The 20,335-nt window shown below is 39.6% G+C and overlaps 1 pseudogene; it reads right to left on the bottom strand.

Moving 5' to 3' along the window:
* Positions 1-20,335, bottom strand: part of Gm18728 (predicted gene, 18728) — a 429,487-nt pseudogene that overhangs the window by 142,663 nt on the left and 266,489 nt on the right.

Below are 20,335 nucleotides of genomic sequence, written 5' to 3'. Positions count from 1 at the left end.
AGTCTGCCATACCTGATTGTAATGGGGATTCTAAGTATATTTTGCTTCGCTTGCCCTGAGATTTCTAAATCTATGTAATAGATAGTAATGCCTGATTTCTTTCACTATCTCTCTTACAATACTAGAGGCAATTCTGAATGTTACTAAATAAGTAACATTCTTACTGAATTCCAAGCCCAGGGTTGGCTCAAGAACTACCCAGGACACTGGTGAAGGCCAGGAAGCAAAGTTCAATTTTGCTTGGGTATTTGGCAAGTCATTGCTCGGAGGCATCTATAATAAAACAATACTGAAAGAAAGCAGACAGATCCATATGCAAGGACAAGTTTGGAGCATTCATTATACGGGATGCCATGGTTCCAGGAGAATAAGTTTCTGTGAACTTTATGCCTTGGGACTGCATCCAAGCATTTGGGCCTGTCACGTGGGTCACTACTGGAGTGGATATAGTCGGTGATAATAATTATGTTCCCAGAGAAAAGTGTGCTTTGTTTTTTTAAATAGGATTGCACTCTTCTGTAAAGCCTAGTAAGAAACTAATTCCATAGAATTTTAACTCCTAAAATAAAATTATATAAGCTCATACTGTTAAAATTATTGAAACAATATTCACCTGAGCTCCCAACAATGTTGTTAATGTCACGTAGAAGCATTTTCTCAAATTTATTAAAGCTCTATACTCTCTGATGACTCTTGCTTGTGCCAAGTTCATATGAAAATAGTCAGTACAATGTCACTACACAGATATAATAAAATTAACAAAAATTATCATTCAAAAATATGAGAAATAAAAATAAGCAGCTTTGAGCTGGTATTGATGTTTATAAGAAGGTTTATGTTCATTTCTAAAGTATATTGGTGAAGCCATGCTAGAAGATCATGTAGATATTACGTATCAAATTTTACAGATATGACATCCAGAATCACACACCAAAGAATAAAGACCAAGGAAGAGGTGATTTTTTTTGAAAACTATAGCTCATTGGCTAGTTCACTTTCAATGCTCTCCTGGCTTATTCTTTCTCACTATCACCTATCTCTCTTTCATATAACTAGAAGTGTTGGTTACAGAAACAAAGTATGGAGCTGAGATGAAAGGATGGACCATGTAGAGACTGCCATATCCAGGGATCCACCCCATAATCAGCTTCCAAATGCTGACACCATTGCATACACTAGCAAGATTTTACTGAAAGGACCCAGATGTAGCTGTCTCTTGTGAGACTATGCCGGGGCCTAGCAAACACAGAAGTGGATGCTCACAGTCAGCTAATGGATGGATCACAGGGCTCCCAATGGAGGAGCTAGAGAAAGTACCCAAGGAGCTAAAGGGAACTTCAACCCTATAGGTGGAACAACATTATGAACTAACCAGTACCCCTGAGCTCTTGACTCTAGCTGCATATGTATCAAAAGATGGCCTAGTCGGCCATCACTGGAAAGAGAGGCCCATTGGACACGCAGACTTTGTGTGCCCCGGTACAGGGGAACGCCAGGGCCAAAGGGGGGGAGTGGGTGGGTAGGGGAGTGGGGGTGGGTGGGTAAGGGGGACTTTTGGTATAGCATTGGAAATGTAAATGAGCTAAATACCTAATAAAAAAAAAATGAAAAAAAAAAAAAAAAAAAAAAAAGGGACTTCTAGGTTGTTTCCAGTTTCTGGCTGTTATGAGCAAAGCAAATATGTGCTGGGATAATGATGACATAGAACTGTGAGAGTGGCCAATAAATGACTAGTCCAACTTGAGGGTCACATCATATGATGGAGCTTATGCCTATCACTGTTAGATGGCCAGGAACCAGAGGCTAGTTAGCCCAGAGATCCACAATAGAACTGAATATGACTAGCAAAAAAGAGAGGGAGAGAGAGAGAGAGAGAGAGAGAGAGAGAGAGAGAGAGAGAGAAGAAGAAGGAGGAGGAGGAGGGGTGGGGGAGGGGAGGAGGAGGAAGAGGAGGAGGAATAGGAGGAGGAGGAGGAGGAGGAGGAGGAGGAGGAGGAGGAGGAGGAGGAGGAAAGGAGGGAGGTATGGAACAAGGAAGGGTAGGAAGGAAAAGAAAGAATAAGAGAAAGGAAAAAGAAAGAAAAAGAAACAACAGTCAATGAAATGATTCATAATTATATTCTGGTACACTCATACAACAGTACCTAGCTCAATTTTCATGAGAAACACATCAACCAACAAATGATAAGAGCAGATGCACAGATATACAGCCAAATACCAGGACAACTCCAAAAGTGATGGGGAGGAAAGATTCTAGTAGCCAGAGAAGTTGAGGACACCAGGTGAACAAACACAACCCACATAAATAACTAAGCTATGCTCATAGGGGCTCATAGAGACTGAAGTGAACATCACAGACTCTGTCTAGGTCTCAGCTAAGGCCTCTGTATATATGTTAATATTATACATTTGGTGCTCTTATGGAACCCCTAACAGTGGAATTTGAGAGTACATCTGACTCTTCTGCTTGTGCTTGAGTCTTTATCCAGCCTTCATGTGAGAGTTTGTGCCTAGTCTTATTGTAATTTGTTACGCTATGTTCGATTAATATTCCTGAGAGGCCTGCTCCTCTTTTGTTTTTGTTTGCTTGTTTGTTTTAAGGTAAATGGAGGAAGGATGGATCTAGGAGAGAAGGGAGGTGTATGTGGGAATGGGAGGAAAGGAAGTAGGGAAAACTGTAGTGTATTTTATGTAAAGAATGAAAATAAAATTAAATAATGATATAGTGAAAAAAAAAAAAAAAAAAAAAAAGAAGTGTTGGAAAATCTATTATCTACCCATTTTTTATGCTCTAGCTACGTACCTACCTACCTAACTGTCATCTACCAGAGTCAGAGTTTCAGTGCATGTATGATAGCTTATTGTAGATACCAAAAACTACAGTCATCTCAGAGATAAACTTGTTGGCACAGAGATAAACTCCTATGCTGTAATTTATAAATTAGGTTAACTGAGGAGGGGTAGTCTATCTTAAGGCAAGCATCACAGTTCTATTGGATACAATTTTTGACTGTACAATAAGGAATAGGGGAGCTGAACAACAATTTCCATTGCTTTCTGCCTGTTTCCTTATTACAGATGCAATGTGACCAGCTGCCTCAAGGTCCGGTACCATTCCTTTGCAGTGATGGACTGTCTTTCAACTCTCAATAAAATAAATACTTTTCCCAAAGTTGTTTTGGTTATATATCTCATTTACTCGAAGCAAGAAGATGATTAAAACAACATGGCTGTTCAAAAACTGTAAACTCTACTAGGTAGTTTTTGTTATGATTTACCTTTTTCATAATGAATTTATTACAGGAACATAAAAGTATGTGATTAAGAAAGAAATCAAGATCAGGAAGTAGGCTATTGCTTTGGCTAATCTGAGTGTGCTATTTTGGAGGAATGTGGAAATCTTTGGAACTTTGGACTAGAAAAGCAATTGAATTCTCAATGATCTGTCCTAGTAGGTATTTGGAAAACAGTAGTGCTGAGAGCAATGTAAACTATGAAGTCCGAGCTGAAGTGGTTGATAGTAAAATTAAGAGAAACTGTTCTAGAAACCATTCTTGGCATATTTTGTCAAAGGACATGGCTGCTTTCTGTCTTTTTCCTAATAAATAAATAAATAAAATGATAATAATTATAAATACCCTGAGTATAAGTTTAAAAAGTAGTGGACTCATGTCTTTGGCAGAGGAGCTTTCAAAAAGAGTAACATTGGCTGTGCTACATTATAATAAGTTAAAACACCTATAACACCTATACTGGCTAGTTTGGTGTCAACTTGACACAGCTGGAGTTATCACAGAAAATGAAGCTTCAGTTGAGGAAATGCCTCCATGTGATCCAACTGTAAGGCATTTTCTCAATTAGTGATCAAGGGGGAAAGGCCCCTTGTGGGTGGGACCATCTCTAGGCTGGTAGTCTTGGTTCTATAAGAGAGCAGGCTGAGCAAGCCAGGGGAAGCCAGCCAGTAAGGAACATCCCTCCATGGCTTCTGCATCAGCTCCTGCTTTCTGACCTGCTTGAATTCCTGTCCTGACTTTCTTGGTGATGAACAGCAGTATGGAAATGTAAGCTGAATAAACCCTTTCCTCCCCAAATTGCTTCTTGGTCATGATGTTTGTGTGGGAGTAGAAACCCTGACTAAGACAACACCTATACAGGTCAGCAGCAAAAAAATTAAAAAAATAAAAAATAAAAGTGAAAAAGCACAGCTTTAAGAGAAAAGAGGCCTTGGCTAATGTAATGTTGGTGCCAAGTCCTGTGCTAAAAAAAAATCAAAATAAAAAGTAAGATTTAAACAAACCAAAAAAAAAAAAAAAAAAAAAAAAAAAAAAAGCCTGAATCTGCGCTGGAATAAAAGAAATATTCCCTCAGGGAAAGACCTCACTCACCTAAACTGCCACTTTGTGAAAAGAAAATGCCCCAGAGCAAGAGGCCCAGAGAAGATATTCTTTTTTGTTTGTTTGTTTGTTTTTGTTTATGTTTTTGTTTTTCAAGACAGGGTTTCCCTGTGTAGCCCTGGCTGTCCTGGAACTTACTCTGTAGACCAGGCTGGCCTCGAATTCAGAAATCCCCCTGTCTCTGTCTCTGCCTTCCAAATGCTGGGATTATAGGCACGCGCTACCACTGTCTGGCCAGAGAGGCTATTCTTAAATCTGTGAAAGTAAGACCTAGATTATGTTGAATATCTCAAAATGTTGGTGGTGTTAGAGCCATGGGAAAGTTGAGCATACCCAGTAGAATCTGATTGGGACAGTGCTTCATTTTGCCACAGAAGCTAGAAAGACAGTGAAACATGAGGCTATTGGATTTGGAGTTTGCCCTCTTGGATTTCTTCCTTGCATTGTTTTAGTATCTCCTTATTATGCTCCTGTCTCTCCATTTTGCATTGGTAATGCATATTCTATGCCATTTTATGATGGAAGTATGTGATTTTGTTTTTGATTTTATAGGATGTAGGTATTAAGAAATTGCTTTTAGACTCAGAGAAGACTTTGGAACTTAAAAGAATAGAGATTCTGAATAGCTGTAGGGATTTGGGAGGTTGACAAAAATGAATTTTGCATTGTGAGATATGGTCACAAGCCTGGCTGCATCAGTGGGTAGAATGTGTTAGGTTAGTTCACAATGGTCTCTACAGTTTTATTGTTTGAATATTTGCTCTCTGGATGGTAGAACTATTTGGGAAGGCTTGGGAAGTGATGCCTTGATGTAGATGGTGTTCCACAGGGATGAACTTTAAGGATTCAAAAGCATCTCATCTTTGCCATTATTTTCTCTGCTTCTTGCTTGTGATTTTGAGTTGTGAGATATCAGATACTCCTGATGTTATAGCTCTGTTTCTCCTTCATGGAGTTTAAGGTTCTGAAGTCCTAAGTGCAATTAAATGTTTTCTTTTATAAATTGCCTTGGTCATAGTGTTTATCACAGCAATAGAAAAGCAAGTAATACAGACGAGCTGACTGGTATTTCCACTTGTTATGAGTGTCCTGAATATTGCAATTAAATGAGGGATTCCCGACAATGAATTAGAAATGGAGTTGTTATCAGTGAAGGGAATGGAGTATCAGTGATGCCTGGTCAGTGAAGATAGCCTGTATTTTCTGCAAGGACTACCGGAGAAAGAGGGAATTTTCTTCAACAAACTATAAGAAGCTAATCTTGTGCTGAGACATTTTGGAATAATCTCTACCACAGGAAGAGAACATTTAATCATGATTATTTGTATTGGGCACTTCCAAAGCTACAATTTTGTGAATGTGTTATGTAATGGTCTCAATTAAAATCAGAAGTTTTGAGTTGAATCATAGCATGAAGGAAACAGGCAGGGGAGAAACTCAGTGGGTCACCTGCTTGCTATTCAAGCATAAGGACTGGAGATTGAGCCTGAAACCCACATAAAAAGACAAAATGCTATGACATGTGCTTGTATTCCAAGCACAGTGGAAGAGGAGACAGCAGATTTCCAGGCCTCCATGGCCAGCTAGCCTAACCAAACCAGTGAGTTCCAGGTCCATGAGTGACTTTATGCCATAAAACATGAGGACAAACATTTTAAGTTATCTTCTGGCCTCTACATATTTCTGCACACTTGAACACACACACACACATACCACACAGAGGCACATGAGCACGTGCACACATGCACACAAGCAGAGGCACACATACTTCAAAAACTTCCAAAGGAAAGACGATATTGCAGAAAGAGTTTTCTGAATATTCATGATAGGCTACTACAGATCATTCTGTCTCATAATCCTTATTGTATAATTGTTTTTATTCATTGCTCCAATCACTTGGTTCTCTAGAATAGGACATTAGTCATTCTACTTGGTTATTATGGCTCTTATTTCAGGAGCTTTAAAATTGTGTGCACACAGAACCTCAATTGAATTGGCATTATTGTGATTATTGTTATTAATAATAGTAATTACAAGCCGGGTGTGGTGGTGCACACCTTTAATCCCAGCACTTGGGAGGCAGAGGGAGGCGGATTTCTGAGTTCAAGGCCAGCCTGGTCTACAGAGTGACTTTCAGGACAGCCAGAACTACACAGAGAAACCCTGTCTCAAAAAACAAAACAAAAAGATAGTAATTACAGAAGACGTTCACTGTTTATCAGTTGTTCTGTCTATTACCAATAAGAATGGAGAACAAACAAAATAAAGTTTGTTTGTTTTAAACAAAGAAAGAGGTAAGAAATAAATGATTAATAAAGCTACTTTCTGTATATGTATATATATATACATATATATATATATTATTATTATTATTATTATTATTCTACTATTTATATTCCCTCCTCATCCTGGTATTACAGATGGGTCACCATGTCCTCTAGCATTTTCATGAGTTTTAGAGATTAAAAAAAAAATGTGTGCTCTCATGTTTACATGGCAAGAATTTTTACCAGGGAACTGCCTCCCCAGTCTGTAAGAGTAGGTTTTTCCTTTTGGTTAATATTGTTACAAATACAAAAAAATATATATAAATAAATTCTGCTAAGTTCACTTAGGGTGGCAATATTATTTTAATAAAATATATTAAGCAAAAAAAATCAATAAATCAGAGAGGAAAAGTTTAAAGTCCATGGAAACAACTAAAATCAAAACTACAACCTATGCAGTCTTCTTGGACACAGCCAAGGCAGTCAACTCTTAGAGCAAATTGTATAGTAATAAGTACTCATAGAAAATCAGATCTAATGGGAAACAACCTAATGATGCCCCGTAAGTCTTTAGAAAAACAAGAAGCCAACCTCAATCCCAGGGGGAAGCAAGACACAATAAATGTTAGAGTGGAAATGAATAAAACAGAGACTACAAGGTAAGTATATAATATTAATCAATCAAATTGAAGTCTTTGAAAAAGTGAGTATACTTCTAAAATTTTCTCACACAGAGAGAGAAAAGCCAAATTAACAAAATCATAGATGAATAGGTATTTGTTAGAACAGATTATACAGTTAAAGCCAGATCATTTTACTATTAGAAACAAGTCAAGGACCTGGGATGTATGGCTCACTTTCCCTTAAATCTTTATAATGGGAATGATGAAAATTTGTGTAAAGAAATTTTTTCCTCCTTTAAAATCCATGAGTTCTGCCAGTAGCTGTTATTTATCCCAAGAGTGGCAGCCCAGCTGCTTAGAGAAGAATGCATTTCTGTCTGTTATACCTACCACAGCCAGATGCTTTTATAGCAGGGATTGTCTGTGAGAACACACATGACTTATTCCAGGCCACTGCACTCCTTATATTAGCTGTGGTGTACACAGAATCCCATCCATAATCACTCTTCCACCTGCCTGTGTCAGCCATATTTATGACATCTAGACACCCTACTTGATTGTGATTTATCCTCTCAGTTCACTCTAGCCTTTACTATTTAGGTAGCTTTTTAAAGAAGTATATATTCTTTTTTTCCCCCTTGCTTTAAAAAGGATGACATGATCAAAAAGACCCAGTAAATCTATTTCATGGTCTACCAAGGTGGTGGAATAGATTTCATATATAATGAACCATATTTTATAGATGTATGATTAAAAAAAATGTTTGATGTCTAGGATAGGTAGGTCTATCTTTTACTATTGCACACAGGGTTGGAATGGGGGCTACCAGGTGAATGAATACTATGGACACTGAAGTCATGAGTGTATAGCTGACTGCTGAGATTTAGGTCACTTAGTCGTATGCTTATCCAGCATGAAAGAAGACTTGAGTTTGATTTGCATCCACATATAAACCACATATGTTGGCACAACCCTGTGATTTTTGCACTTTATGTAAGGAATCAAGAGTATCAGGAGCTCATGATCATCTGGAGCAGCACAGTGTGTATGAAGCCAGCTTGCACACATAAGACCCTATCGAGAAAAGTAGTTGGTTTAAGGGAGTAGGACTTTTTGTGTTGCTTTCTCATTGAGGCACACATGCAGAAGAGCAAACCTGGAGGACTTGGGTCCAAAACTGGCCATTTTACTCATTGAGGTTCACTGTTATTTCTGTTGAATGCAGAGACAAGAATACTTCCAAGTCAAATTATAAATTATATTCTGAGAAGAGATGCTGTGGGTAGTACTTGAAGTGATCTTATAAGGACTCATTTTGTTTCCCTCATAAGTTCCTTGTCTGGGTCTCTTGCCATCAGACTGGACATTTTAATGCTTTTAAAATAATTCTTATAAGGATGGAGAAATGGCTCAGTATTGAAGAGTTCCGTCTCTGTGTGCAGTAGATCCAGACTTGACATCCCCCATGGAAGCATGAATCCATCTGAAACTCAAGTTTCAAGGGATGTAACAGCTTATTCTAGCCTACACAGGCACAAGATAAGCCAATGGCAACATGTTCATGGAAACAAACAAAATCTCACTCTGATAAAATAATAATAAATAAATCATATGGGCAATGGTGTTGCATGCCTTTAATCCCACCACTAGAGAGCCAGAGGCAGGCAAATCTCTTTAAGTTCAAGGCCAGCCTGTCTACAGAATGAGTTCCAGGACAGCCAGAGACACATAGAAACCTTGTTTCTAAAAACCTAATAAACAAACAAACAATTATTTCTATGTGTGTACACATCTATGTTGGGGGAATATATAGGCACCCACATTACACGATGTGTTTATGAAATCAAAATGATTGAATTTGGGCCATCAAACTTGGCAAGTGCCTTTATGCACTGAAAAACTAGTCGGCTGTTGAAATCCTTATATAGCCAAGAATGACAAGGAATTTCTAAACTTCCTGTTTCTATCTCTCCAGTGCCTGTTCCATACATACATTATGCCTGCTTACTTTATGCAGTATTGGGTACCCAGGAATTACTGAAAGCTTAATTTAGCACTCTACCAACAGAGCTACATGTATCTGTAGTCTGTGTATTAAAAGTTTCTATGAGGTCTTGGAAGGATTTTGTGGCCAATTTATTTAGGTTCAGTCTGGAGAAAAAAGTGGTAACATGTTCAAATCTACATTCAATTCTAATGTGTTACTTTTATTATTGAATGATGGTAATCTTGATCTTTTACAGCCTCTTATTTCTCAAATAAAAATATAAAATTATCCATGATTCACACTTTACCATGTGGATTAACGATAATAAACTCCCCAGAGATATACCCCAAGGTCCTCAGAATAAACAGTATTTCATAACCCTCCATTTAGATATGTGAAGATATCAATATCACAGCAGAGATACTTCCTCACACTGAGCAAAAATGCAAAGGGAACCATTTACTTTTTGCTTTTCTAATACCAAAAGAAGACAGTTCTTTCCCCATCTCTCTATCTCTCTTTTTGTATCTGTCTGTCTATCTGTCTGTCTGTCTGTCTGTCTGTCTCTGTCTCTTTTTCTCTCTGTATCTGTTTGTATTATATACATGTAAATATGTGTTTCCATATGTGTGTGGATACTCAAGGATGTTTATAGCTATTTTCCTCAGTTCTCTCTTTTTTTCTTTTATTTTTTGTTTTCTAAAGCAAGGTCTCTCACTGAACTTGGAATTAGCAATTGATCTATTCTACCTAACAAGTGTTTCTAGTTAACCCTGTGTACCTGACTCCAAAGTATTGGAATTACAGACAGGTCACCACAACTGCTTAACATTTTTATGTAGACTATTGGAAATCTAAACTCTTGTCCTTACACCTGTATGCCAAGTTTGTCATCTACAAAACCATCTCCCATCCAGAAGACAGCTGTTAACAAATGTTAGTCTGTCTCTCTATTCTGTGTGTTTTCTGGTTCTGAAGAAACATACACAAAGGAAACTCAGTGATAGTAGATTAATTCATATTTCAGTTGACACTCACATTCACAAGGCTGTCACAACATAAATGACATTGTCTCTGTTATATGTAATGTTATCTGGGGGGTCTTTTTTAATATGCCGGTTCTCATTCATAGTAATTAAATAATTTAAAATGTCTTTATCCACACTCTCTGCAAAGCTACATAGGCTACCAGGGACAACACCTTGCTGTCTTGAAAGTTTTGCATTTCTCTGATAAAATACCATGACAAAAGTAAATTAAAGGAGGAAAATTTTATTTCAAGGCTAAAACCGAGCATTGTAGGGAAACCTCAGTAGCAGGAGAGTGAAGTATCTTGTCACATTGGATCCACAATCAAGAAGCAGAGAGTGACTGATGCTTTTGTTTCACTCACTTTATCCTTTCTATATGGAAGAGGGGATGGTGTTCATCCTACTTATTATAAGACAATAAGTAGCATCCTCTTTTATGCATCAAAAATTTGCATTTATAACTAAGTCTCTCATTGCTCTATAATTTGCTGATTGAGTTAGACTGTTTGTTTAGTGAGCCCTCAGTATTCACCTTACTCTTCTCCCCAGTGCTAGCAGTATAAGCAGGTGCAAGCTGAGATAGAATTTAAAATACTGTGCTAGAGAACAAAGTTAGATCCTTATGCTTGAAAACAAGTACTTTACTGATTGTGCTGTCTCTTTGGTATGTTGAAAACTTTAATTTTGCAATGATGACTAAGCAACTGATTATTTAATTAAAACAAATCTCAGATGTTGGCCTCTCATTCTTGTGGTGGTATTTGGTAGAAGAATGGAAACTATACATTCTTTCTGTTGTGTGTGTTTCTGCACACAAGTGTATATATGTATGTGTGCCTATATATCTGTTTTTGTGTGTTTTTGTGTGTGTGTGTTCTGTCTTTACTAGTATGGATGTTCATGAGTGACAGCACTGCTTATATTCTAATGCTAATTTGGGCCCCCAAAACTGGTTGCCTCAGAGACTATCATGTAGATGATAAGTGACACTGCCCCCAGTTAATTGTGTTGGTAAATAAAGGTGCCACCAGCCAATAGCTGGGTAGAAGAGACATAGTTAGGATTTCCTGGGCTTGGGACTACAAGAAAGAAGATTATACATGAGAGGAGAAAGTAGAAGCCTCCATGGGTTAGATGAGTCATAAAAAACATGGCCCTGAGGGATGCACAATTAACAGTTAAAAACAGCCCAGATGGAACATAGAATATAGTAAGTTATAACTCAGGTTTATTGATAGGAAGAAGATAATAACAGCATGGAGTATAGGCAGGTGCCCAGCTATTGAGCTGCTTAAGGCATACTGTAAATATAAAGTATGAGTGTGTCTTTCATCTGGGAATACAATAAACAAAGAGTGAGGTAGCAACTCGGATTTGGGATATTAAATATTTATTACTACATATATTGGAAGTAGATTGCTTGGGGATGATGTCAGTAGATGAATGCCAGTACAAGAATGCATTAGGAACACCATGACACAAACAACAAAATTCTACTTACTTTGCTTTTTAATACAGTTGTACAATAATGTAAGCACACACAAAGTGTAAGGAAAAAGAGATTCTCTTGTGTATCTCTTCTTATATTCTCAGTGACTTTCATTCATTTTCGACTGACAGGCAGGAATGTAGACAATGAGTAAATCACAGCTACTGTTCTAACTTCAGGAAGCAATGCTAACAACAGAGGGCAAATTGTGTTGATATAGTTCTTCCTTGCTGTCAAAAGCTGGAATGATAATCTATTACTTTAATAAAACTCTACAATTATGGCTAGAAATATTAGAGGGACCTCAATCACAATTATCTACATACTCCATTATGCATTCTTTAATGAATTTTAATGAAAACAGCAGCTGCTGACAAGCAGAGAAAATGGCAGCATCGTAATAGCCAGGCTGCAAGATTGGGAGACTAAAAAGGTAGTTTGTAAATGGATTAGTAGCTGCTTGAAAATGAAAAACAAATTTTGATTCAGAAATGTGCCTAAACATTTTCTACAAACTCCTTGTAATTCTTTTCTATCAACCTACACATGTGAATCTAGAATTAGCTCTATAGAGATAGGAAAGATCTACACAAACAGCATTGCATATAAATATGCCATTTACTGAATAACAGAAAAAAAGTGCAGCTGTGAAGTAAATGTATTTTAATAAGTGGCCAAATGTTCATATTAGAAAAATGCACACATTGAATGCAAACTGAATTATAAGAAAAAAGTTGTAAATGTGCAAAAACTGACGGCAATCTGAGTTTTAAGGAAATGTAGCCAGAGACTCTCACTCTAATTGTGTTTCATTTTGATAAGGTTTTACCAGAAGCTTCTCTCTAGACTCCTAGAGCATGGGGTACAGCATGGTGATTTAGAAGAAGTCCCCTCTCCCCTTCTCCCCTCTCTCCTCTCCCCTCTCCCCTCTCTCCTTTCCCCACTCTCACTTATGTTTATTTAATTAAAAACCCTTTGGTCCCAGAAGTTCTTCTTTGAACTCTTAGACAAACCCCAGAAATATACTAGCTGTGAAGACTTTCCGAGGTAGACACTTCTAGAAAAGTGGTCAGATCAAGGACTTTGGAAAATTCCACCCGACCCCTCCCTTCATGGAAGAGAAAGGCCATAGTTTTATAGTTCCCTTCATGGAAGAGAAAGGTCATAGAGCACATAAGCACCACTCCCCTTCAGAAGGACAAGTCTAATTACATTCCTCAGAACACAGTGAGGACCATCCGATGACCACCTGAAGATAAAAGAAGCCCAGACCACATAGACACATTCCTCAGGATAGACAAACCATTGGCCCTCTGAATACAAGAAATGCCCTTACTACCTCCTTCCCTAAGAACAAATCAGTTGAAATGTAAAAATGTAATGCTATTGTGTGTAGGAACCAAAAAAAAAAAAAAAAAAAAAAAAAAAAAAAAAAAACAAACAAACAAAAAACCAAAAAAATGGGGGTCCTGGGGAAGGGGGGAGGGAAATAGACCTACACACTGCCAGAGGTTTACCTATCCTCTGTTCTGTCAGGTATGGGAAGGCTACTACTACCTTCTACTCTTCCTGGGTGGGCATCCAAGTCTCTGACCCACTCTTCAGGGGGTGGCCAGAGGACCCTGAAGCTACTTTGCTAAAGCCACCAGGGTTATAGGAGAGAGGAATGAGGGAAGAGGTTCCAAACACCTGTGAGAGTGTGGACAGCCTTGATGAGCAGAGATTCTCTATAGTTTTAGAGCTTTATTACAGAAATGCAGGGGGAAAGAGAGAAGGTAGAAGAGGGTTGAGAGAGAGAGAGAGAGAGAGAGAGAGAGAGAGAGAGAGAGAGAGAAAGGCAAGGCTAGAGAGAAAGAGTAAGAGGGAGAGAGGAGAGGAGAGGAGAGGAGAGGAGAGAGTAGACAAAGAGAGAGGAGATGGGGGTTAGAGTGAGGGGTAAGAAGAAGACAAGTAAGAGAGAGAAGTGGGGCTAAACAGCCCTTTTTATTGTCTTCACTGTTGCTAGGTAACTTGGGAGGAGTTTAGCCTGAAGGTCAGAAGCTTGGGCCATTGCCTACATGACTATTGACCATGCTTCTCTTGTGGGGGCTGTGTGGGGGGGGGTAACTTAGGGAGGGGCCAAAGTTCCAGGAACATGAGGGATCACCTACTGTGTCATTAAGGTGAATTATCACCACAGGAGTTCAGACCTCAGCTCAACTGAAGACCAGCCTGTAATTCCCCACAACTGTGCAAATCACATTGTGCCTAATAGCTCTTGCTTTATTCTTTCCCTGGAAGCTGTACAAAATTTGGCCAAATGGGTTGCCCAGGGTCATCACCTCTCTTTCAGGTGCAGGATGACCCCAATGTGTTCGAACAATAAATTAATTTCCTCTTGCTTTTGCATCAATCCGTGGCTCTATGTTGTTCACTCTGGGGGTCCCTGGCAAGCTATGTCTCATCAGAGTATTATATTTGGTTCATTGGCCAGGAAACAACCCCATGTGGGACACTGGAGGTCTCCAGCTTGTACTGTGGTTCTTGGTTATCTTGCTGTTTATCAAAGTCTGAGTCTGTAAGTCTGTTTGAAACCTCAGTTTGCTTACAAGCATTAGGGAGCTCAGAGAGCCCACAGTGTTTGGGGTGGTCAACAGTGACAGGCACACTTGCCTTAATGTCATTACAACAGGGAAACTGGAGGACACTTGTGATTCCCTGGAAGGATTTGGAAAGACTCCCATCTATTAGACCAGGACCAGCATGAGTCGGCCATGTCACCTGGTTAGCTGGATTCTTCCACCTGTGAAAGGGGCGATTTGATTGCATCTTAATTGTCTTTCTGTATGTTCTTGGACTAGGATGGATGAATTTTTTGGACAAGGGACAGCAATACTCCACTTCGCTTTGGGTTGTCCTGAGTCATTGGGATTATTTCCAGTGTTGGACACTTAAGCTGTCACTGGAGGTAAAGAAGAAGACGCTTCAGAAGCTATACTTTTCAGAATAGCCCACCTCGAAGTTGGATGGCCTTGGGAGGGAACTTTTGACCTCCCTATTGTTGTGGCTGTCCAGTGGAAAGTCTTCGGGGCTGGGTCTTCTACCCATCTTGATCAAATGCCCTATGTTGTAGTCTGGGGGGACTTATTAGCTGATCTTTCCTCTTGGGTTTGGGGTTTCCTTCCCAGCAGGATTCTGGTGCTCCAGGAAAAGACCCTGCTGCCCACAGAGCTTGATTAGAAGAAGAGGTTCTCCAGGATCCGCTGACAGCAGACTTCCTCTTCTTGGATCCTCCTCCTCCTCTGTAACCCCTGCCCTTGCCCCTAGTGCTCCCCTAACAACCCAGTTGGATGCTGCTGCATTGGTCCCATTCCCATCAGCCCTCTACTCCTATATTCTACCACCCGAAGGGGATACAAGTCTCAACATGGGCAACCGGAGCAAAAGAGGTCCCCACCAGGGACAACGGTTGGCCTCCTCTTCTAAGCCCATGGTCTTCACACATAGGGGTGGAAATCAGACTATGCATTATTGGCATTTCTCTTCAGACGACCTGTATAACAGGAAGGCTCAGCATCAAGCAGGCACAGCTGGCTATAGATCGGAAAGTTTGTAGAAATGGGTGTCCCATACCCTCTATCCCTTGACTAAAAATGGAGGAAGAAGGGCAACAGTCTTTTGACATGATTCTTCTGGTGTTGAACCTCAACAGCCCCCACAACCTTACCAGGGTGACATGGTAGGTGCTCTCAACCACTGGGGATGTGGCTTGGTCCACTACCCATGTGGTATCTGGTGACTGTCCCCATGTTGTGGCTAGCCCTGGGGCTAATTATAGTTGATGTTAATTCTGTTCTTCTGTGAATGGCTTCAAACAAGGAATGAGTCAGCACTCAGTTGATTTCCTGGAAATTTGCTTCCCTCCTTAATTTGTACAATAAAAGGAGAGCTGATAAAAGGAAAGGTGGAGTGGAAGGTTGAGAGAGAGAAGGAGAAAATGGAAGAAGAAGAGAACATAGAGGAGGTGGAGGAAGAAGAAGAAAAGCAAAGCAGAAGAACATGGCCTTAAGAAACCCAAGTTCTAAGGGGTCTCATAGATGAGGATGATGGTAGTGTAGTGGTAGATCTGCTCAATTTAGGCACACAGCAAGTATTCATATTAATTGAGTCGTGTTTTAATTGCTGGGGCATATTTGGGTTGGAGATTAACCCAAAATCCCCAAGATGTGAGAAGCCAAAAGCAAGCTCATCACTGTTAGGGAGCCAACCATTTCTTCTATGCTACCTAGGGGTATGAAACACTAGGAAGACATAATAGAGACCATTGTGAGGGTAGTTAAAGATTCAGTGGCCAAGGTGAGAGAAGGGTTAGCCAAGCAGAAGAGAGAGAGAGAAAACAGTCAGGGCTGGTTCAACTCTTGGTTTAACAGCTCCCCCTGGTTTAGTACCTTGATTTCTGTATTTTTTTTTTTTAGGACCCCAAATCATTTTTTTCCTGCTTCTGACCTTTGGCCCTTACATTCTGAATTGCTTAGTTCCTTTTATTAAAGCTCACATAGGTGATGGTACAGTTGATGTTGCTGAGACAAAGATATCAAGAGCTAAGTACAGAGGAACAGGGATATGAGCTGCATAACTATCCACAGTAGCTTCAAGATTGAAGCATGCACAAAGAAAAGGGGGGAATGAGAAGGTCAGCTTAGAAACTTTGGGAAGGTCATGAAACACTTGCCCCTCTGGAAGGGAGAGGCTAATTAACATTTTTCAGACCATAGGGTGGAAACAAACCTGAGGGTGAGGACACATTCCGCAGGACAGACTGTTGCTCACTTTCAGACAAGGAAAGTCCTTGTCACCTCATTCCCTAAAGACCAATCTGTTAAAGAGTGTCTAGTTGCTGATGCTCTGTTCTGCCTCTGGAAAACATAAAAACTTGCCTCTCCTTTGGGTGGGGGATGACCCCAGTGCACTGGAACAATAAATTCCTCATGCTTTTTGCATCAATTCCGGATCCACAAGATTCAATCAGGGGTCTTCGGTAAGCTAAGGCTCCACAGAGTTTTACAGATGTATGATAAGAGACCCTTAATTTTCATGACCCCAAAGACTGAGAGATTCATCAAAAACATGTGAGGCTCAGGGCAAAGATATTCCTGATTTACTGAAATCCTCCTACCTGATGTTTGACTAGAATATAGTGTAAGGGTCTATGATTAGCCAAAGAATGATACCCCAGCCTCAGATAAAATGTAAATGCACAGAGTGTTTGATTCTGCAGAATTCTGGAATGCTTGGGTCTACCATCTACAAAGATGAAGAGACCTGGAGGTGAGCTAGAAGGTCTGATTTATAGTACATTAGTGGAATTACAGGAAGATATAGGTGATCTCTGTTTTATTTTTGGCTCTATCTGTAGGGTCATTCCAGAGCCATTGTTGCAGCCTTGTAGGTGAGAAACTATTGCTGGGGAAGTCTGCAAACTGTTGCTGATCTATTGTGCTTGCAGAAGGCCAGGTGGTAGGGCATCTTCTGAGGCCTGGACTTGCATGGACTTGTCTGGACTTGTTTGAACTTGCACAGTTCTTGGAAACAGAAATTTAGGCCTAGTTTCCTGAATTGTCAGTTTTAAATCTGTCATGGAGTCTGCCTAACCTTCTCAAAGAATAGTATGTTGTTATACAACTACCACAATAAAATCTTCATGAAACCATTATCAGGATAGAATATGCAATTGGTAACCTAATCTATGTTTTCAGGCCACAGTCACACTCTATAACCAACTATGTTGTAGCACTTTTGAGGTGAAAGCTGAGGGTTTTTTAATATTCTCACTAGCTGATCCAACATTCATCATTATCTGTGATCCTCACAACTGTCATCATCTCATTCTGATTTCACTGATGAACCACTGAAGCTCAAGATAGCAAGACCACCCAGATATGTACTCTATAGAACCATGACATTCCCTTTTGTGAATCAGAACTTTCTACTAACATTCATGCCTTGGTTTTTTTTTTTTTTTTTTTTTTTTTGTTTTTATTTGTTTTATTTTTTACACATTCTTTCTGTCGTTGAGTTTTAATAGAGAAGTTGCCCTTGATAAGTGTTAGAGGGAACATTTGGTAATTCATTCCTATTTCAGGGAATAGTGCTATGACCACTGAGATCCCTTCTTTTTGTCTTGAAATTAATTAAGCTAGTTCCTATTATTTTTCAAGATACCATTGTTCTCTCATTATGTTAGTCCTGTAACTTTTTGTATATTCAGGTGTGCCTTTCAAAACCCTCTGTTATCTTATTTCACGAGTCACTGAGGTTCAGCATGCTTCAAAGTCATGGCTCTTACCAGTAACATTGCTGTATACCTGGAGTGGGCCCAGTGGCCTTCTGCCATCAGAGTCAATATAGAAAAACCCAGCTGCGTTCCCTCTGTGTCTGTATACCTCACAGGATGTCTGTATACCTCACAGCCTCGTAGATGGCTGGAAAGACACAAAGGCAAATTCTACTTGATTCTTAATATTCCTCTGCGGGAGTCAGTAGCTTATACTTAAGTCCCCTATTCATGCTTTTTCCTTTCCTTCCTGTACAGCCCAAGAGCCTTTTCAACATTATAATACTTTGTAGGCCTATGCCCCTTCAGTTTCATTTCTGATGTTCTGAACAAAATACCCTGACAAGAAAGCAACTTAAGTGAGAAACAACTTATTTTTGTTCACTATTCCAAGTCAAGATCCCCCGCTGTGGAGCAATAACTATTGCAGGGACTTGAGGCAGCTAAGCACGTCACATTCACAGCCAAAGAAACAAATGTACATCTGCCTCCTTGATGGATTGTTTATAATCTCCCTCATTTCTCCACTCAATTAGATTAAGAACTATCTGGTTTCTTTGTTTCTTTGTTTGTGTGTTTGTTTGTCTGTTTGTTTTTCTCAACTGGATACAAGCTAGGGTCATTTTTGAAAATGGAACCTCAATGGAGAAAATGCCCCTACCAGACGACAGTGTAAAGAATTTTCTTTATTAATGATTGGTATGGAAGAGTCCAGCTCACTGTACACAATAACACTCCTCAGAAGATTATCTTATGTGGCATTAGAAACAGAGTGATCTAGTCATGAGAACAAGCCAGTAAGTAGTACTTCTCTATTGTCTCCATTTTGCTCCTGCCTCTAGGTCCATGCCTTCAGTTCCTGCTCTGACCTAACTATAAGCTGGAATATACCCTTTTCTTATGGTGTTTATCAGAACAATGGAAACCTAACTAAAACAAGGAACTCATGTTTAGGGAATTATGCCACCCACAGTAGACTGGGTCTTCCCATGCCAATTAACTTAAGACAATCCCTACAAACATGTCCTCAGGTCAACCCAATATTGACAGTTCCCCAGTGAGACTCTCTTCTAAGGTAACTCTAGGTTTTGTCTAGTTGAAAGGTAAGCTCACTATCATATGTCCTTAATTTATTTTCTTCCTCTTTTTCTTCCTTCCTTCCTTCCTTCCTTCCTTCCTTTCTTTCTTTCTTTCTTTCTTTCTTTCTTTCTTTCTTTCTTTCTTTCTTTCTTTTTCTTTCTTTCTCTTTACCTGCCTTCCTGCCTTCCTGCCTGCCTGCCTGCCTGCCTGCCTTCCTTCCTTCTTTCCTTCCTTCCTTTCTTTCTTTCTTTCTTTCTTTCTTTCTTTCTTTCTTTCTTTCTTTCTTTCTTTCTTTTTCTTTCTTTCTCTTTCCCTGCCTTCCTGCCTTCCTGCCTTCCTTCCTCCCTCCCCCATTCTCTCTCTCTCTCTCTCTCTCTCTCTCTCTCTCTCTCTCTTTCTCTCTCTCTTATCACATATCAGAAATAGAGGTACCTTAAACTTCTTCTCTGGTCTTTTTTATTTAAATTTTGCCTTTCTTTCCCCTCAGTATGCTAAGATAGACGAAAATATTGGTCTATCTTCTCTATGCTGAAGAACCTCTAAGATTCATGAATGTGTTCAAAGTGACAAGGCATCAGGGCCTCTATCAAATGGCACCAGGGTTCAAGGCTTATTTAGTTAGTGAATTTAAAATGTAAATATGCTGTTATACATTTTAGCAATTAAATATGAGAACACCATTTTGAAGAATGTATGTGTGTGTGTGTGTGTGTGTGTGTGTGTGTGTGTGTGTGTGTGTGAAGGTCAATAGTTAACTTTAAACATAATTTTTTTTGTCTTTTACTAGTTTTTTTCTTTAATTGGATATTTTCTTTATCTACATTTCAAATGTTATCACCTCTCCAGGTCTCCTCTCCAGAAACCTCCTATGCCATCCCCTTTCCCCTGCCTTTATGAGGGTGTTTCCCCAGCCACTCACTCACCCACTCTCACCCTGGCATTCCCCTACACTGGAGGATCAAATCCCCACAGGACCAAGGGCCGTGCCTCCCACTGATGTCCAACAAGGGCATCCTCTGCCACATATGTGGCCAGAGGCATGGGTCCTTGCTCCAGGATTTTCCCTGTCCAATCTCATTAGGGCAGTGGGAGGTTTGTGATATGACAGGAGAAGGGAGGCAGATCAAGGAGTTGAGGAGACAGAGAGAGGT

This window comes from Mus musculus, chromosome 1 (assembly GCF_000001635.26).
Source record: "Mus musculus strain C57BL/6J chromosome 1, GRCm38.p6 C57BL/6J".
NCBI lineage: Eukaryota > Metazoa > Chordata > Mammalia > Rodentia > Muridae > Mus > Mus musculus.
Note: the sequence above shows the minus strand (reverse complement) of the source record. Positions and strands in the feature narration are given on the sequence as shown.